Genomic DNA, 18,733 nt, shown 5'->3' with positions numbered 1-18,733 from the left:
AGGTTTGGCTAAGGGTGAGCAGGTCAGTGGGGTTGTCGGCTATAGTGATAATGGTGGAATCGTCTGCATATTGTATGAGGGAAGACTGAGGGCAGGATGTGTAGAGTTGATTAGTAAAAATGTTAAAAAGAAGGGGGCCAAGAATAGAGCCTTGTGGAACTCCCAAGGGAGAGAGAGAGAGCTGAGAGCCATTTGACAGACTTGCTATCTATTAGAGAGAGAGAGAGGGATAGAAAACCAAGAAATAGTAGTACGGGAGAGATTAAGTTGAGATAGTTTGGATAGAAGGATGGAGTGGTAGACAGTATCAAAGGTTTTAGAAAGATCTAAAAAGAGCCAGGAAACCAGTTTATTATTGTCTCTAGCTAGAGAGATTGAGTTAGTGAAGGAAAGTAGTGCAGCGGTGGTTCTATGGTGAGGGCGAAAGCCATGTTGTGTAGGGGTGAAAAGATTTTCTTGAGTGAGGTAGGACATGAGTTGCTTGTACACACAGTGCCACAGTGCTCAGTAATTTTGGAAAGGGGAGAAAGTATAGCAATAGTGCGATAATTTGAGAGTTTAACAGAGTTTCCACCTTTATGGATAGGTATGATGTAGAATTTCTTCCAGAGAGTAGGAACAATGGATTAATGGATAGAGCAGTTGATAAGTATACACTCTGTGTATGCTATGGATTAAGCAGCCATCTTTAGAAAGAGAGGTGGCAAATTGTCCATAGAAGGGGAACAAGGTTTAAGTTTGAGGAGACATTTTTTTAATGTAGCTAATAGGTATGGGATTGAGTGACAAAAGGCAGTTTTGTAGCTGAGAGGTGGCAGAAGGAGGGGAAATATTAGAGTGGGCTGTTGGAATGTGTTTACATAAGTATCTATGAAGTAGGTGTTGAAGATATAGGCAGTTTCCTGGGGTGAATTATCTGGACATGGATTAGGAGTTGAGGGGTTACCAGGGTGAATAATTTGGTTGATAGTATACTAGAATACCTTGGGATTTGTAGGTTGAGTAGTTTGGGGTATGTGGTAGAAATTCATTTTGTCGAGGTTAATGTGTTTTTTTGCCAAGTTACAGAGTTCTTTGTATTTTTGGTAGTGTGTGAAAGATTTTGTTTTTATCCAGAGTTTCCAAGAGTCTCTGTTATGCTTGAGGGATAGGGTAGACTTGGAGAGCCAGTGGGAAGAAAGAGATTTAACTCTAACAATCCTAGGTGGGGCTAGAGAGTTCAGAGTGCTAAGAAATATAGTGTTGAATTGAAGAACTGCATCATCAAGAGAAAAGTGGTAGAGGAAGGACCATTCAATAGATAAGTAGTAGTTGAATGTATCAGGGCTCAAGTTAGTGAGTGTACGGATTTCCTTAAATTTGTGAGGATGATGGAGGTGGGAGGAGAATCTAAGGACACAGACAGGGGAATGATCACTAAAAGAGTCTGGGAATGATTCAGGTTGGTGGTAGAGGTTGGGACGAGAGACCAGAATCAGTCAAGAAGAGAGCTGGTGTTTGTAGGTTTATGAAGAAAAGTGGTAGAAGAAATAAGTTAGGTATAACCATAAAGGTGAATGCTATTGGTTGAGGAGTAGGAGGTGAGGGATAGAAAATTGATACTGACATCACCCAGTATGATAGTTTCATTTGGTATAGTGTCAGATGTCCAATGAAGGATCTGTTCAAGTAAAGGAATGTTATCTCCAGGGGGTATGTAGGTTGCAAAAATAGTTAGGATTTTGTGATTGTTTAGTTTGCAGTTAACCAAAATAAGTTCAGCTGGGAAGAAAGAGGGGGCTGGGTTAATTAGAGGGGATACAGTTAAGTGATCTGAATACATAATGGCAACACTCCCTCCTTTTTTCTGGGATTTATCATGGCATAACAACAGACAAATTACCCTGCAACTCCGGGGCTGACGTTGCACACCATTAGGCATGGCAGGTGCAATTAGAACCTCTTTCAGATACTCGTTTACATTGGCTGCAGCAACCCCTAACATAATTCAGTGATTTACTCCATCTGAACTTGAGCATATAGCAGAGTTCAAATATACTGTGAGTCCAGCTCTGTTGTGTGGTATTTAAATGTTTATGAATCTCCCTGCCATCTTATTTTGCCTCATTATCATACATGGCATCTCATTATGCTGTCATTAACATAGACCTTGACCAATCATGTATCTAGCTTGGCCACATCATATAGCTTGGTTTTCTGAATCACACACCATGTGTGTGGCTGCGCATCACACAGATTCCTTATCACAATGAGGTAAATTTTTCTGAATCCTTCTCTGTGTCACAAAGGTAGTAAACCACAATTTCCTTCTTTTTCTGTGTTTTTCTTGCAAAGTGAATGAAAACCCAGAAAAAATGGTCCTTAGATAGGTTTTCATTATGATTTCAGTTTTGTTTGGATTTCATTCTTATACAGTAATGTTAACTGAACACACTTATCCCATAGGTTTAAGTTGACTACTGCTAGATTTGGGCTGTGAGTTTTGTTTTCTGTGTGTTTTTGTTTCTCTGATGATGTTAAGGAACTCCTTCTGAAATTAATTTTCACATCCACAGTTTGGGGAAAGTCTCCAGCCGATGCCAGAGTTTTCATTAGACCCCTTTCTCATACAAAAAAATCCAAGCCTGCAACAAAGCAGTCTTCCATCTTGTTTTAATTTGTCAGTAAACACTTTGCAAAGCACAATATAAAGTTTTTTTCTCCCAAATAAATGAAATAAAGCATATCATGCTTCATATGAGGAGTTCAGCAAGATAAAATTCTACTAGGAAATGTGTGACATAGACATGCATCATTCTTACAGTCTGCAGAGACATTTAATTATTAACCTCAGTGAAGCTTCCAGAAGACATGACAGGAAATTTCCCATTTTATACATTTAAAATAAAATCAATCATCATACATCAATGTAACTGTACAGAATATGCAAGTAGTTAGTTTTTTTTTTCTAACAGGAGCATCCGGTTAGTAAAGATACACACTACTGCAAATGGCATCTACAATGTTTCCCATGAAATGACATAAGCAGAGAGGAAAGAAGCAGAGCTTTAGTCATACTGAAACTGGCAAACTGCCCAAACACAATAAATAAATAAATACATTAGGTTCATAGGTTTATACTAGGCTAATGACCATCAAGATCTTTACAAGCCTAGCAGTGCAACCCAACCCAATTTTTCCCAGCGTTCCTTGCATGCCTATACTGTGGGGTATGTTAGTAAAGAGGTAGCTAAAGGTTATGTGGGAGGTGGGGTATGTTGGTTGGAGATTAATTTATTTATTGTCAACCTCTGTCCGTCAAAGACATAGGAGCCAGATCAGGGGGTGAATTTGCGATTTTCCATCCAATGACCAAGATTTCTTTTGAATAGGGCCAGGGATGAACTCTGCATCCCATATATGAGGAGCTTATTCCATAGCACAGGGATACTTGGAGATGCATATCAGTCTCTGCAACTTGTTCTGTTTATGTTGCAGACAAAATTCAAGTCCTTGGATCTAGTTTTTCTGGTGCTGTTTGTTTTGTGGATGTGCAAGAGATCCTTCAGAGCTGGATCCGAGGATGTCCTATTTGCCAGGCACAGATCGCTTCTTGGCAACCTGTAGGAGACCAAATATAGAGGGAGAGCTTTAAGGCAATTCATGTAGGACAGGGTACACATGCAATAGGATTCTCCTGGTGAGGAACCTTTTAGGGCATTCCTACTCTTGCAAGTGCGTGGTTAAGTACATACCAAAGGGAATCTGTACTCAATGATTGGTCTGATAAGGGCTGAGCTGAGTGGTATTGTAACTTCCTTGGACCTGGATGTCATACTCTTCTTTATGAGTTGGTTGACATAGAATGATTTTCTTACTATCTTGGCTATGTGTTGATCAAAGGCCATATTTTTGTCTACATATGTTCCCAGATCCTTAACTATCAGGTCAGTTCTTAGGGGTGTTTTATCTCTGGAGCAATTAGCTTGGGTAAACCGTTTCCCATTTCTTCATGTTGAGGTTTAATCCATGGCTTTGACCCACCCGTCACTTGTTTGTGTTAGACCCTCTTGTAGGATGTTGCTGTCATGGAGTGAATCTGTGATAGCTCCCAATTTACAGTCATGTGTGAACTTGGTGAGTCCTTTGACATTAGACTTTACTTCTGAAAAGTAAATGATGGTCAAGAGCAGGCCCAACACAGAGTCCTGGGGTACTCCGCTGGTGACTAGTCTCCTGGTAGAAGTGGTCTCACCAATCCTGACTTCCTGGGTCCTATCTGTGAGCCAACCAGCAATCCAGTGAGTTATGTAGGGATTTATGCCTAGTTCTGAGAATTTGTCAACAGTATCTGAGTGAAGTATTGTATTGAATGCCTTGGCCAGGTCAAGGTAGGTGGTATGCTCCATTTTTCCCCTCATCCATAGCCTTGGTGACCCTCTGGAAGAAGTCTATCAAGTTGAGTAGTCAAGACCTTTCCTTAACAATGCCAACCTGGGATGAGTCCAGTGTGTAGGTTGCCAATGTTCTTGTTGATCATTTCCATGATAATTTGTTCCATGGCCTTGCATATCAGACTTGTCAGACTGATGTGTCTGTAGTTCCCGTGTCAGTTGATGGTCCACCCTTATGAAGAGGGATGATCATTACAGCCCTCCATTCACCTGGTATGTAACCTGTTTTTAGGCTGTAGTTTGAGTGCCCCAAATGGTCATGCTAGGTTATTTTTTAGGCTATTTAAAAGGCAACTTAGGATATTATCAGGGCCAATTAAAGCAGTGGTTTTGGCCTTAGCAAGCACCACTGGGTCCTGATTCCTCTTGATAGTTGAGGGAGATATGCTAGAAGAGATTTCACAGGGGTAGTGGGGGGGCGGGGGTTGAAGTTAGTACTAAATTTATTAGACAGATTTGCTGTGTCACTCTAGTCAGTGAAGGTTGTGCCATGTATCACATGTTTTGTACACTGCTAAGTGTTTCCTTTAAGGCTTCTGACAGCTGAAGAAGACCCAGTAATTGTCCTTAGCCTGAAAGTCTATCCTGAGCTTGCAATTGGCCTTGTTAGACTTTATTATACCTATTAGTTTCTTGTTTAGTTGAATCTGAGAGCTCTTGTCTCTATGATAAGTGCTCTTTCTGATTTTGGCCATGACTTTTTTCTTTTATTATATAGCCGGTTAAGGTACGGATTCCACCAGTGTGGTTTGTTTTTGGTTTTAGATCTGGCCTTATGTCTGGTAGGTAGAGCAGCCTCAGTGCAGCCATGTACATTTTTGCACAGGGTTTCTGTAAATAATTCTGCATAGGTAGCTTTGTTCTCAGAGTTTGGAGGAGCCACAAATTTTGACAAACAGTTACTTAATAGGATGTAGTTTGCTTTAGAATAATTCCTAACTGTTATCGGTTTAATTGGGTTTTCCAGTTTAATAGGTAGGTACTAGGCTATTGGCCCTAGAGCCTATATAAGCCTAGCCAAATGGTACCCTGGCTTTTCCCACCCAAGAAAATTATTTTCCTGTGCCCCTGTCAAGCAGAGCCACAGAAGTGATCCCCGGGGTGAATTTCCTATCTCCCATCCAATAATCAAGATTTTTCTTGAAGAGTGCTAATGAGGAGCTTTGTTTGATATAGATAGGTAGTTTGTTCCAGAGTATGGGAATTCTCTGGGACAGGAATCTATCCCTCCAGCATGTTCTGTTTATTGTGGTGACAAGGTTTAGGTCCCTAGAGCATGTATCTCAGAGGGATTGGGATTTCTTTAAGTGGAACATGTCCAACAGCTCTGGGTTTGACATAGCTTTTTATGTTAGGCAGAGATCGCCTCTGAGTAGGCGATATGTGACAGAGTAAAGCTGGAGTTTTTGAGACGGTCTGCATAGGGCATCTGTTTGAGGTCTGTAATCCTCTTTGTGAGGTATTTCTGCGGCTTTTCCAGTTGTTGTAGATGTCTTGTGAGGTACATACCAAAAGGGGCGGTGTACTCTATAATGAGTCTAATGAGTGATGAGTAGAGGGGAACAATGACCTCTTTTTTCCTGGATGAGAAACCTTTTGTGATGAGGTGTGCCATGTAGAAGGATTTTCTGACTACTGTGGCGATGTGATTATCAAAGGAGAGACTACTGTCCACCTGTGTCCCAAGGAGGGAGACAGCTTTCTAGTACAACTTCTCCAATGAGGACATGACATGGAGGGGTACAGAGGTCCCCCATGTTGGTGAGTACTTGGTCCAGTATATTTAATACTCGGGTTTGAGTGCCCAGTATCTTATCCAGGGTGTTTGTATTAATAAAGTCCAGGAAACATTGTGCCTGTGAGTTAGAGGAAGTGTAGCTTCCCAGTCTATATTGAGTAGTTGAAGTCTCCCATGAACAGGTTATTTGGTTGGATGGTAAGCACCTGTAGTAGGTCTAGGTATGAGTTGTGAGTTTCATGGCTTATAGAGGGTGACCTGTACCTGGCCAGTAATTGTTAAGGATGAACTCCAGGGCAACATCCTGTGTAACCAACCTGGAGTTATAATTTTTGCTAATGTAGATCAAGACTCCTCCACCTTTATCTCCTCTCTGTGCTGTTGGTGGTCTAAAAGTGTGGAAGACACTGTAGCCTTCCACTGCCAGAGTACCTTATGCTGCTGTAAACCAAGTCTCTGCAACACCACAGATGTCTACATTCTCCAGAGTGAAGAGAGCTTGTAGGGTGTAGAATTTCTTGTTTAGGGTCCAAGCATTGAGCAGGAACACTATAAGGTTGCTTTGATTTTTTTTTTTTTTTTTTTGCTGTGTTGGTAGATTTGCTACTTTGAAATTGCCCAAAAAGGCTGTAAGGGATGGATAAAGTTTTAGCCAATATCCAAAAGCCCAAGGGGGACAGATGCAGACCATCCTTGGCAAATCAAGATGGTCTGTTAACCATGCCCAAAGACATTCCAAAGACATGCATCTGGAGCCTTTCTCCCTGGGTCTCTGCTGAAAATGGGCTCTGTCCCAGTCAGACTTTCCTGATAAACAAACGTTAAATAACTTCTTCTTCTTTCGGCTTTTCCCAGTTAGGGGTTGCCACAGCAGAACTCCGGTCTGCTAATGATTGGCAGTCAATTTTTATGGTGCCGAGGTGCCAGCCCAACACCCAACCTTCAACGAAGGCATGCCCATTCACGCATGTCTTTTGAACACCACTCAACATTGGGGAGGACATGCAGACTCCACACAGAAGGTGCTCCAGCCGAGAATCGAATGGGAGAGCCTCTTGCTGTGAGGCGACAATGCTACTGCTGCACCACCGCAGCTTCCAAACAAATAAATGCCTTCCCATGCTGGTAGATATTAGATTCCCTGGAGTGATACCAGAAACTAAGCCGGTTATTAAAATCAGTCATTTTCTGTGGCATCATCCTTGGTAAAGGTAGAATGCTGCCCAATGCAAGGCTCGTACCTATCTGTGACACATATTCAGAGAGATTCAGAATGTCTCTTGTCATATAGTCTTGTGAGGTACATCTAAAGTCATTTACACCCACATGGACTACGATAGACTCATATTGGTACCTGTGGTTGTCTATTCCTTTTTGGCATTCTTTTGTGGTACATGTGCTGCAGTGATTTGTGTGTGTGCATGATATTGTGGCCTTGACCAGCTTAGTGAGAGGAGCATCTGAGTGTCATACTATAGAATCTCTTATGGCAAGAGTACTAGGTACAGTGTTTGCTTGCCTTATGGGCTTTGTTCTTGGGGGATCATTGGGTGTAGATTTGTGTGTGGTGGTAGGTGTTGCTTTTGGTGTGTGCTTTAGTGGTTGCTGAGGATAGGTGTTGCCATTTTATAGAGTAGGAGGTCTTTGAAGTTTGGAGAGGTTTCTTTTAAGTAACTCAACATTAGAAGGTCTATGTGTGTGTAGTGAGAGGCATGTGGGAAAGATGTAATGTGTGTGTGCTCTTGATAACATTGTTTGTGAGCAAGATTTTTGTCTCCAGCGAAGTTGTGTGTAGCTCTCTCTCACATGCTGTTAGTTTCTTTAAAGATTAAAAGGTTGTCTGAGTTTGTACACAAGACAATTTCTGCATTGTCTCAGGTTACACGTATCTACCAAGCTGGTCACATAGACATGAGGAAATTGTAAATCCATGTTGTCCTGACCTGTATTAGGGTTCGAATATTATGGTTTAGGTACTTGGTTTTACAGGGGTCACCTGACTGGTGTCTAGGGTTAAAGCTAGATGTTAGATAATGCTATGATATGATATTGTAACTGTCTTATGCACTAACTGCCCTAAGCTTAGCTACACACAAGATCTCTCTGTGTTACAAGTGTGTCTGCTTTATTTATTTGTCTGTGCCTAAAACTACTAAAATGTGAAGTTCCATTCTTAAAAGACTGCAAAAATGTGATTGCAGTACAGGCCTTATCTACTTGATGACTGATGTTTCACTTCATGAAGTGCAGTATTGGGCTCACTGCTGAAATGTTAGCACTCTGAACACCAAGTGCCAACATTCCAAAAACAAAAGGCTAAAACTGCAGATGAAGAACAAGTCTCCAACATCAATATTCTCCTTTAAATTATTTTTTTTTGCAGGGGCTACGCCCTCTACACCCCCTGAACTTGTATACACATATATACTAACTCAGAGATCACCAAACCTTGGAGAAAAGGGTATATCCCAAGAAATGCCCATCTTGGACTGTATATGTAAGTCTGTTTTTCAGCTCTACAGTCTCCGTGTTTTGGGACTCGTTCTAGCAGGTCTCGACATTTTAAATGGTTACCATAGTACTGTGTATGCAGCTTGGTCCTGTGCAGCTGTGACAGATAAGTAGAATAATTTCTAAGGGCAACAATAAATCTCTACCCAGTAGTGTCAAAACACTTCATAACCAAACAGTTTCCGAAACAGACTTGATGGTTTACCAGTACTTTACCAGTTATTCCTGGAGTTTATGCACTGTGTAGCAATAATATGAAACTATTACTTTTGTTATGATCCTAAAGTTACTTTATTTAAACTTACTTTCCAACTATCCGAGCAGAATCATGGTGACCCTCAGAAAGTGTCAGCACATTTTATCCAGATTATGAAGTTCTTATGTAAATGAGGTTTGTAGGTACATAGCTATATGAATTACAGTATTACACGTGCTGGTATTTGAAATGCATTGGTAGGTTCATGCTGTTGTGAGCAATTATGACAAGCACATACATGCTCATTCTCAATGCCTATGCGTAAGCTTTGACATGCTAAGCACCTATCAGTGCAACCTGTCAGCTACCTAACTACTTGCAGTCATGTTATGTAAGTCATGGTTCACACCCTAGAATTCCTAGTTTCATGCCATATGAACCGTTCTCTATTGCAGTATGGCAAGTACAAGATGCATACTTCTGTGAATGGTCAGGACAAGGCCCCGTACTGGTGTATGACGAAGACAAAGGCATGTTTTACCTGTTCTAAAGCACCTACAGAAGTAGGCTTGAGAGTGTGAGTAGTGGTGCACCCCACCATATATCTTTCTATCTGGACTGACATGGTCGATGAGCTGTCAGAGCTAAGAAGAATACAACAGTCTGGGGAAACAATGACTTCGTAGACATTACAGCCTACACGCAGGCAGCCACACCACACGCTCAGTGAGTGATAGAACTGTAGGAGACTAGACCAGAGTCCTTTGGGAAGTACGATATCTTCATTATTAATTCAATATTAACATATGTAAGAATGTCATACATATAGGTAGATGTAGTGGAGGTATATGACAAACATGTTTTTTTGGTCTGTTTGTCATAACGTTTGTAATTTTCTGGTAAATCATTGAGGACTGAAGTCACTAAATAATCATAGACAATTGCGTTTCAGACTTCCAGTCCTTCTGAAATGCATGTTAATGTAAAGCCTGTAATTTTAGCAATTATATAAGTTTTTAAGAGCAATATTTAAAACATGCACTGATTTTGTCCCTTTCCCCTCCCTTTACTTTGGCTTTGTCCAGAATTCTTACACCAAGAGGTTGGGAGATATGGAGCTTATCCTTTTCAAAAAATGCTTATTTCAGGCTCTGCTGGTATGTTGCAGGAGTAATGCATTCTTGATCATTTGTTGTGATCAAGAATCATTGTTTCATGTGATCATGCCTCAGTCATTTATGTGGGAATCATTTTATGTTAATGTACATTGTTACTATTAGAGCATGTTTTTGTCTTTTTTGTTTTTAATGGTGCTGTAGTATTGCCCGAGATTGTTGTTAAATTAATCTTAAAGTCTAATATTTATTTATGTCTGTATGTATGTACACCATTGCTCAGTCCAGGTTTTATGTTAAATGTTACTTTTATTGACTTACAATAGACCTTGATTCCACACACTGCATTGTAAGTGGCCATTCCCATTGATACTGGGAGATTTGTAGTGTGCATTTTAGGACATTGCAATCTTCTGCTAAATCTTTAATCTTGTTACCTGTGCCAAGCCACAGTGTGAAACTTTTTGGCAAAACTCTGTATTTTTTTCCATTCCCCAAGTCCTCCTCACTTATAGTATTCATCACTTTAGAACATCATTTGAGTAGTAATACCATAATACTGCTGTGAACCCTGATAATAACATTCCTTCATACAGGACAGATGCACTCTCCTAACAACAAAAATAGAGTGAATAAGCTGTTACCCTTAAATAATCTTTTATTGTTCACTCCTTACACATATGATAGCACCGGATCATTCCTGTTTTTTCTCTGCATATTACTATTCTTGCTTGTTGACTGCAGAACAGCCAGTGTATAATATACGTACACTGGATCCGTAGCTGTTGATTCCTCAAGTTTTGCATACAGCAGTTACAACAACTCATCACCATTACTATGTTCTTTTATTCCTCCTGCATTCTGTATAATGAAAGTGCCCCCTAGGAACAGGAACAACCACTGTAACCTAGCTGTAGTCATTACGTATGCCTCCTTTCCTGAGCCAAATGTGGTTAGCAGCAACTGTTGGTCAGTAACCAGTGTATACCATTTTTCTCTATAGTTGTTGATTGCATTTTTTACTTCCTTAACCAAGTTAAAGGTTTCTTTGTTTTTGCGTACTTAAAAACAGATTTTTATGAATAATGATGAAGCAAAAGTATTGGGTGTTTAATGTACAACTAACTCTGTAAGGTGAAATATCATGTAGCAGCCTGTTAGGTAAGATGGAACAAAGTAAGTATGCCAATTTACATAATGATTTTCTTTGTGAAATGTTTGCCATACATTTCTATACAAACTGAGGTGCAATGCTTTTAATGGAGATAATACTGTCAAGGGGTTCACTGAAAACTTATGTTTCACTTATCTCATATATGACCTTGTGATGATGTGAGGTATTGCCAGCTATGCCAGGAGAAGTAGGAAAGTGGATGCATAACATATGGCAGCACAGCTAGCTGGAATTTTGTAAAGAATTATATGCCATTTGTATATCGAACTGATTTGTACAGATGCTTGTGTTTAAAAAATGTATTTGTAAAGTTGCTTGTGTTAAAAATGTATCAACAGTGTGCTGTGTTGGACAGAAAAAGAAATATATATACATTATTGTAACTGTTTAAATGTATATGTTTCAACAGAGGATATTGGAAGAGAAGAGGTTAATCTCAAACTTTAATATAGTAAGAAATTAAATTACTGGGTCTAGGCCATAAAGATTTTATCTCACAGTTTTGAATGAAGTCAGAGAAGCATATCTGTAAGAAGTATGGTTTATTAGCTCCCGTAGGAAGAGTGGAAGTGTTTTATGGTTTTATGTCTTCCAGGAGCTGCAACAGATCTTAGCAAGGCTCTCTGTGTGTGTATTATTGACACATAAGTGCTAAATCCTGGCAGTTTTTAGCAGTGGGGGTTACATGGGAACCAGAAGAAGGGTGACCAGATGTATGTGATGTCATTCTGTAATCTAGGACAAAATAATGTTTTAATATTAATCGAGACCGAAGTCTTATGGCAGTCTGTTTCTGGAACCTGACATCAAAGGATCACTCACCTACTTCAAATTGCCTTGCTCTAGAAATTGACCAGGGAATAGTAACTCTTGAGATCAATATAGTAAGATTGGTTAGATATTATTTTTCTGTAACTGTGTGAACTTGTCCACCTCTGTTATTTTTAATATTTCCTGTGATTGAAACTCTGGTGTTTGTTGTAAATGGATATTTAGTATTTTCGTGTCTGTTTATTATTTATTATTAAATATATTTAAACTTTTTATTGTGGCTGATCCTTTCCTCACAACAAGGGGTTCTCCAGTTCGATCCTCGCCTGGGGTGCCTTCTGTGCGGAGTCTGCATGTCCTCCCTGTGGCCGCGTGGGTTTCCTCCGGGTACTCTGGTTTCCTCCCACATCCCAAAGACATGCTGCAGGTGGATTGGACACTCTAAATTGGCCCTAGGTGTGTGCCTTCTGTGGAAGGTTGGGCGCCGGGCTGGCAACTCGACACCGTAAAACTCCACTGCCAATCATGAGCGGACAAGGTGATCCACTGTGGCGACCCCTAACCGAGAAAAGCTGAAAGAAGAAGAAGAATTGTGGCTGATCCTTTACAGAATATTTTAACCTTTGAGAGTACTCATATCGGTTTGGTGATTCTGTGGTCACTCCTGAAAGCCTTACTGCATTGGTCAAACTACCATTCATATTAATATTAATTTCACTCAGTATAATTGGGTACCCTTGCAAGAGTCTTAAAGTAGCTGACCCTGGAGGGTCTGGTGGCAGTAACTACTGTATAGTCTGGGCAGAAGGGGGCATAGCTAGTAAACCTGTACCAGCCTTTCCCAGGTGTGTGTGTGTGTGTGTGTGTGTGTGTGTGTGTGTGTGTGTGTGTGCAAATCAAATCTCAAAGAGTGTGTGTGTCAGCTACTTGGAGCAGGGACATGACGCACTGGTTTTACAGAGAGAATGGTGGAGGACTTGATTTGGACACTCGGCTGAGGACTTAACTCTGCAGCTGTGCTAGTGGGGATGGCACAGTGGTGCAACAGTTGCGTTGTTGCCTCACAGCAAGAGATTCCCTGGTTCGATTCTTGGAGAGTGCGCCTTCTGTGCGGAGTCTGTATGTCCTCCCAGCATTCATGTGGTTTTCCTCCAGGTACTCCAGTTTCCTCCCACGTTACAAAGACATGCATCTAGAGCATTTCTCCCCGGGCCTCCGCTAAAAATTGGCTTTGTTCCAAGTTGGACTTTCCTGGTTAACAAATGTTAAATAAATAAATTAATTAAATAAATAAATTACTGGGGACCTGGGCAGAGACAGAGAGGAACCCAGACCCCGAGCTGAGTGTGTTCCCTGAGTGCTCTTAAGGGAAATTGTGCTTGATACAGAGAGCTGCATCTTGAAATATTGGGTGTATTCATTTTTGCTCCAAGTGAAAGTCTCTCTGCAGGCTCCTTGATTGCTGGCACAGAGAGGGAACATCACAGACCTCATTTGCAATGTATATTGAGGTCTGAATGATTTTATAACAGGGCTCTTCTTGTCTTGTAACTTGTATAGTCCATTATTGTCAGTCACATCTTCAAAAAAATTTCACACTTGCCTGTGTTACTAGAAGCCCGTACTGTTCTAGCCTATCTAGAACTCTTACAAAGTTTTCTACTTTCTTTGTCATAATATCTGTCAACAGTTTTAATATCGATAACATTCCATATTATAAATTGTTTGAAATACCTGGACCACTTTTTTGTATTTTACATTTATTACAGATAGGTGACTGTTCCCTTTTTAGGTACAGTCTAAGCCACAAGGCAGACAGAATGACAGACAAGTACCAAGTATAAAGAGTAGATACAGTGTAAATTATTAAATGCAATGGTAATAGCTAAGGCAAAAGAAAGATAAAAACAATAGATAAACAGAGGATAACTATATACAAGTTATCAACTAACTTGTTAGAAATAAACAGAATATGAGTTTATAACTTATACAAGTGATTGAGAACTTAGTATGTTGGAAAATGCAGTATGCATGAATTATATATTTATTAAAATAATTTAGATGCCTAAACCTAGGCATTGTACTATTAATATAAAGAGAAAATACAGACAGCATAACTGGAAATAAATAATAATGAGTGAAACTACATGCAGTAAAATAAATTAAAAAAAATAAAATAAATAGAATAAGTACTACTCACAAATTCAACCATGCAGAGGTGGTGGATGTGCCCCTGTGTGGCTCTAATTATACTTTTGTAAAAAGCTTAAACAAAATGAGCCATCTTATTGAAAGACACAGAATCACTTGCCCTAATCAAGGACAAGTACAGTGTAAGCAAGTGACACCCTACCAGATGTTTCCAGCCTAGTCCCTAGCAGTCTCTTGCTTAATAACCTGAGGTGTCTGTCTGGATTATAGGATCTCAGTAACTCTTTAATTTAGACAGGGCCCAGACTGTGAAGGGCATAGTAGGCGAATGTTAAGATTTTAAAGGCACATCTGGCTGTGACTAACATCCAGTGCAGATCCTGCAAGACCGGTCTAATATTGGCTGGAGCATTAAAATATATTCACAATTCTGGCTTCAGAATTGTGCACCCACTGCATTTGTATCAAGTAACCCAGCTCATGAACCATCATTGCCAAGTCCAAAAAACATTTATTTTTTTATCCAAGTTCTTTAATGGAAGTAAGAGGTCTTAATGAAAGATGAAATCTGATCCCTGAAAGAACCACATCCAGATACTGAATGCAAGACTCATATACTAGCATATTGCCTCCATATGTGAACAAGAGTGAAAGCAGGGGACAATGTGGTGGCTGAACAGTCAATGAAAACAACATGGCTTTGGTTTTCTGTGGTTTGACTTTAGCTGATTAAATAATAACCAATGTGCAATTTCATCCAAACAGTCTTAAAATTAATAAAGTGAATCAAAGAATTCAAGGAAAAGGAGAGATGTAGCTGGATATTATCAGCATATGATTGACAGTAAATACCTCTCTCCATAATGATCTCTTTACGTGATAACATGTATACCATAAAAAGCAAGAATGAACTCTGTGGCACCCCACACTCAAAAGAGAATGAAGAGGAAGACAGAACAAGAAGACACCCTTTGTTAGTAGCCTGAGAGGTAAGATTTAAACAGTTGGAAAACAGGGCCAGTAGAACTGCAGTATTGTTCCAAGTAGCTAATAAGGATTCTGAGGTCTGCAGTATTAGAAGTCATTGAGAAATCAAGTAGGACCAAGACCAAACATAAAAGTTGATCCCCTACCATCAGGAGGTCAGTGACCTCTGGAATTACTGTAGTCTTAGTACTGTGCTTTGGCATAAAACTGGACTAACAAGAGACTGAAAGGTCTTGTCAGGTGAGGAAGGAATGCATCTGAGTATAAACTGCCTTCCCAGTGACCTAGATCAGTTTGTATCCTCAACCATTTCCAAATACCAGAGTTCTGTTCTATTATCTTAGCCAAATATGGAACCCTCAGAGTTACCTTTTCACTATCTTCCTAGTCCTGTCTGTATTTCCCCAAGTAGCTCCACTTTCCAAGTTGCTATCAGAGGCAAGGGAGGAAAATTCATTTGCCATTCTTTTATCTCATAAGTAGACCTGTGAGGCATGATCATCCAAAAGTTTCACCTGTCCTAACATGCTGAAGCCCTATTTTTTGCTGTCATGCCATAATCTAACGTCTTGCTAGCTGTGATTCCACTAGCAGACAGAACCCATCATGTCTTGCAGATAATCTGGTTTATGTTTTACTGGTTTTGTAAAAGCCTTGCACTCACTCAGTTTATAAGAACAAGAGAAATAGGTGCTCAGTCTGGATGACCCAGAACTGTTGTAGTGTTCAGGAGGCTCCTGTTCCTCTTGTCTTAGGTAACTTATCCTCTCTGTCCAGTTTTAGCCTTATTTTTGTTTGGTTATGGCTCATCTTGCTATTGTTTTCACTTGTTGTAATGGATTTCATGGTCATTTGCTTGCATCTCTCAAGTTTTATGAATAACTGGTTAGTCAGCAATCCAACTCCCCAGGCCATGGAATCTTAATTTTAGTTAGAAAACCATATTCCTCTGCCCATTATACTGATGGTCAGTGACAGTGATATAAATTTTTTGTCTTGGCAATCGCTGTTTTTGTAACACATACTCCCACTAGGAATGGTGAAAGAATCCATGCATCCACAACCCCTTTTTCACATTTTGCTCATGGGGTCAGGGTGTTACTTCAACAGTGACAATCATCTAGAGCCAAGGTTTACACCACCAGGTGGGTAGCCCTGCTGCAGTAGTTCTTTCATACCACACACACTCACACCTGTAGGCAATTTAGAGCATCCAATCATACCTCTCAACTGTCGCTGATTTTCAGGGACGTCCCTGATTTTGACTCAGATTTTAACTCTGTACCTCTTAATCCCTCCTAAAACTAGTGACTTTTGGAGGAAAGGTGGTAAATTACACTTAATGAATAATGACAATAATTAAGAGTTATAAACTTCTTTTACTTCAGAAAATGTGTATTAATTCATATGCTCTGATTCTGTCAGTGTTTCAAGTTAATAGCACTAATATTTTAAAAGTGTCCCTGATTCTGTTGAAATTTGTCCCCAATTGGTTGAGAGGTCCACATCCAATCCAGCTACTGCATGTCTTTGGAATGTGGGAGGAAACCCACGCAAACACAGGGAGGACATGTAGACTCCACACCGAAGGCACCCCAGCTGAGAATTGAACCTGGAAACCTCTTGTTGTGAGGCAACAACACTATCTGCTGCACCACTGTGCCGTTCCCTAAGTTAACTGCAGTGAGACTAGAACACCTACTTAACTATCTAGAGAACACAGTACTTAATGCAAGTATACAGTTGACGTAATAACAGTGTTGGTAATAATCATGATGATTACACTAGCAAAGTGAAACAGAATTCATTCCTTTGCAGCTGTCTCAAACTACTGGAAAATACAGTAATGTCTGTTCTATGTCAGTTATGTTTTGAAGTGCTAAGGAAGATGTGCATAACATGAGTTTTTTTTTTTTTTTTTGCTTAACCAGTTGGACATTGTGGAGCAAGGGGCATTCAGAAGGTCATTTTGAAATTAGCCAGATTCACTACTAGGAATCTGTGTGCAGCTGCTGCTGGAAAAGTGATCTCTTTCTTACATGGGGGTGGGCCTTGCTTTATTCTTATACAATAGCTATAAACAGTTTCAGAGAGCATTTTTCCTCATTTACCGTCTCTTGAATGGAAGTTATCTTGTCATTTATTGTGCCATTTTACCTCTGGCAGAATAAAGAGTATATCCAAGAATCTTATTTTATAAAATTATCTTTCAGTGTCAGATGTTGAAAATGTATAGTTGCATTACATAAAGACTTTCTGTCAAAATGCAGGGATATAGGTTAATTAATTGAAAGAAAATGGGAGGTCATTATCAAGAGGAATGAAACTTGACAACTGGGAGTGGAGTTGCTATTGAGTATGAAGATCCTAGTTGCAAGTCAGGAACTGAGAAGGGAGCTGGGTGCACTAGGTAGATGGTAGTGCTTTCGCTGTGGGCTCTCTCTGTAAGAGTTTAACTCTTTATTGTCCGAAGGGAGTGATGAGAGGTCAGACGGTGCTGTTGAATTATCTCCTTTGTTTCTCTGCATTCCTGTATGTACATATAATTGGAGCTGGGCAACAGAGAGTGAAAGGAATATGTTTTATGGGTCCCTGTTGATATTCTGTCAACTGTAATTGCAGTCTTTGGAAAAGCAGAAGTGAATGTGGGGGAATATATACTATGTCCAAGATTGCAGTACTTCCAGAATATTCCCCCTTATTTAAAGTGCAGTAGTTCTGAACAGTCAGGAGTCAGCATCCCCTATGTCAAAGGATACAGGGGTAATGATGAAGCATTGAGCTTTGAAATTCACTGCCGTTATTTCTTAGTCTATTGGGACTTGCAACATCAATAACTGCAATTACCATAGAGAGACATTTTAGTTGTATAGAGCAGCTTCAAATGTCTGAAAGGTGCTGGTTGTTTTGTAATAGTACTAGGCTAGTACTGTAAGAAAGTTGTGCTAAGCTGTTAAGGGTTTGATATCTGTGGTCAGCCTGGTAAGCTATAATATTTTTGAAAATGTTTCAGTAAAGAACATTAACAAAATCTCTGCTGGTTTTACCTGACATTACTTTCTTAACAAATTCATTCTACCTAGGGTTCTGTGTCTCACATTTTCAAATGTTCACATGTTCTTTCCTTCACCAGTGTTATTTCTAGACACATCACCTGCTCAGTCAACCATTTCCAAGGTTATTTCTTTCTTATCAGGTTTCATGTTTGTCTTCTCTAGACACTGAACTAACATGTGTTGGCTAGATTAGAGCATCATTTTTAGCTTAATTGTGCGCATTATGGCAAACTTTATAACTGTCTTTATTAACATTTTAATACACCTAATTCTTCCTGGCCTTTTAAATCATTGTGGAAGTATCCTGTTCAATGAGAAATAAATTATTTCTAAGTATAAATACAATTTGTGTTGCTTGCATCTTCATTAATATTATTTTATTTGTAGCAAAACCCAAGTAAATGCATTGCAGTGACACTAGACCTAATATCTGGAGAAGAAATGAGCCTGAAGTCCTGTGGACCATTATAGTGTCAGAGGAACACTTAACCATTATTCTCAGCACACCAGCAAAGTTCTTCAGTTCAACGTTTGCTGTCTCTGGTACTCCAATATTGTAAAGTTATATTGTTGGCTGATTCTGTGTAGCATTTCATCATCT

At 39.8% G+C, this 18,733-nt stretch overlaps 1 protein-coding gene across 1 annotated transcript in view; it reads left to right on the top strand.

Annotated features, from left to right (window-relative positions):
* The window catches only part of LOC122798356 (cryptochrome DASH-like), an 807,604-nt gene that overhangs the window by 786,948 nt on the left and 1,923 nt on the right, over window positions 1–18,733 (top strand). The window lies entirely within an intron of this gene.

This window comes from Protopterus annectens, chromosome 3.part1 (assembly GCF_019279795.1).
Source record: "Protopterus annectens isolate FY-2018-M chromosome 3.part1, PAN1.0, whole genome shotgun sequence".
NCBI classification, from domain to species: domain Eukaryota; kingdom Metazoa; phylum Chordata; order Ceratodontiformes; family Protopteridae; genus Protopterus; species Protopterus annectens.
This window is presented reverse-complemented; position numbering and strand designations above follow the sequence as displayed.